Source organism: Euphorbia lathyris, chromosome 9, assembly GCF_963576675.1.
Source record: "Euphorbia lathyris chromosome 9, ddEupLath1.1, whole genome shotgun sequence".
Classification (NCBI taxonomy): domain Eukaryota; kingdom Viridiplantae; phylum Streptophyta; class Magnoliopsida; order Malpighiales; family Euphorbiaceae; genus Euphorbia; species Euphorbia lathyris.
The window spans coordinates 24,112,745-24,115,443 of record NC_088918.1 but is presented as its reverse complement, the minus strand read 5'-3'; positions in this window follow the sequence as shown (position 1 = coordinate 24,115,443).

Below are 2,699 nucleotides of genomic sequence, written 5' to 3'. Positions count from 1 at the left end.
CTTTACAACGCCCCCAATCAGTGTCACAATAGCCCGTTAACTTAAAATTGTTAACAGAACTATAAAACAAACCATAATGTATCATACCTTTAAGGTATCAAAGTAGGTATAAGACTGCGTCCATGTGGTGTGAACAAGGACTATGCATAAATTGACTGGGCTGTTGAACAACGAAGCCAATGTTGGGTCGTGTAAATTGAGGTAAAGTAATTTTCCGACAAACCTTTTATATTAGTCGGGTTGTGAAAAAGCCGATCCAAGAGAAGGGTCTAAATTTAGACCGAGTTACATCGGACAAGTAGAGGGATTAGCTTGACTAAGGCCAGCATCAGAAATTAAATCTGATATATATTTCCATTGAGATAAGAATATACCATTCTTATCCTGAACTAGTTCGATACCGAGGAAATATTTAGCATGACCTGGGTCTTTAATGGTAAAAAAAGCATGAAAATAATCTTTCACATCAGTTATGGAATTTTCAGAAGGCCTAATACACAAATAACTCCCTGAACTTGTCCAAATATTGCAACTGCCCCCCTCAACTTTCAATTGTAACAATTTACCCCTTAAATTTGTCCAATTGTAAAGCATAACCCCAAATTGGAAATTTTTTTTCCCCGTACTTGAAGCAACCGTAAAAACGTTTCATCGGATTCATATCACGCCAAAGATCTGATTATCACACTCCATAAGTGTTGCAGTTTTTGTATTTCACGTGTTTCTTCAATTGCAGTCCATGTCAGCAATTTGGGGTTGTGTTTTACAATTGGACAAGTTTGAGGGGTAACTTATTACAATTGGACAAGTTTGAGGGGTAACTTTTTACAATTGAAAGTTGAGGGGGGAAGTTGCAACATTTGGACAAGTTCAGGGGGTTATTTGTGTATTAGGTCTTTTCGGAATTACCTATGATGAGAATATCATCAACGTACATGATTAGAAGTATGAAAATATCGTCTTTACAATATGTAAAGAAACAATGATCAGAGTCAGCTTGAATAAAGCCAAAAGAAATAATTTTGGTAGTAAATTCTTTATTCCACTGTCGTTCGGCTTGTTTTAAACCATATAAAGACTTTCTAAGTCTACATACTTGACCTGTTTTGGCTTTGGTATATCTTTGTGGTGGATGTAAGTAAATTTCTTCATCGACAAATCCATGAAGATAAGCATTATTTATATCAATATGATGAACATGCCAAGCTTTGGCGGCGGCTATAGCAAAAAATAAACAGACAGTGACTACCTTAGCAACGGGAGAAAAACTCTCAATGTAATCGATGCCATATATTTGATTATACCCCCGGGCAACGAGACGGGCTTTATAACGATCAACCGATCCATCGGGTTTTCGTTTGATACGAAAAACCCATTTTGTAGAAATAGGTTTTTTCCGAGAGGTAAGGATGTAATATCCCAAGTACAATTTTCTTCTAATGCTTGAATTTCCGCTGTCATAGCATTTTGCCATTTTGGATCATGGCATGCTTGAGAATAAGTTGAAGGTTTAATGGAAGATTCAACTTGTGATAAAAATGTGGAATGTGAAGGGCTAAATTTTGGTAATTGAGGAAGAGAAAAAACTAAAGAATTAACAAGGGAAGATAAAGTAATATGAGCTACAAAATCTTTGAGCCATAAGGGAGGTTGAATGATTATACCACTCCTTGATTGATGAAATGGAACCAATGGTGGAGAATTATGTTCCATATAGGTATTCAAAATAGTATTGTCCAAAATGTTTTGAGTGGATACATGAGAATTAGATGAAAAAGTAGGAGAAATATGTATAGGTAAAATAGGTGAAGAGATAGTATTAGATGGGACAAGTGATGGTAAAGGTGATATATTTGGAATGCTTGGGGAAGAGCAAATGTTTGGAATGGAATCCATAATATTTGAAGAGGTATTTGGAGTATGGGGTGATGAGTTGCAATTATTTTTATGTTGGAAAATGGGTAAGGTAGAGTCTATATGAATAAATGGAAAATGAGATGCATTTGGAGTATTTGAAGCAATTTGAGGAAGGAAAAATATCCTCAAAAAAATTTACATCCCGTGTAATGTGTATACGACCCGTGCTTGGATCAAAAAATTTGTAAGCCTTATGATCAATAGCGTATCCTAAAAAAAATCCTTGAATAGCCCGAGGGTCCAATTTATCGCAAAAATGATGTAAATTAGAAAAAAAACATTTACATCCAAAAACCCTCAAAAAATCATAATCAGGGTTTTTAGAATGTAAAGCTTGATATGGAGTTTTCCAATCCAAAAGTGGTGTAGGTAAAATATTTATTAAGTGAGTGGCGGTTAAAAAGGCCTCTCCCCAAAATTCTTTTGGTAAATGAGATTGAAAAAGTAACACACGGGTAACCTCTAAAAGGTGTTTATGTTTGCGTTCAACAACCCCGTTTTGTTGGGGTGTGTAAACACAAGATTTTTGATGAAGTATTCCCTTGTTTTCAAAAAAACTTTGACATGTGTTATTGATAAATTCGGTGCCATGATCGGACCTTATATGCTGAATTTTTACTGAAAATTGTGTTTCAACCATATTAATAAAAACTTTCAAGGCATGAAAAACCTTGCTGGTCCCGTGTGATTAGTTCCAAGGGGGGGTTAGGAACTAATATAACTTTTTCTTTTTAATTATGCTAACTTAATCTAATTTTTGAGTTTCACAACTCAGTTTTGGT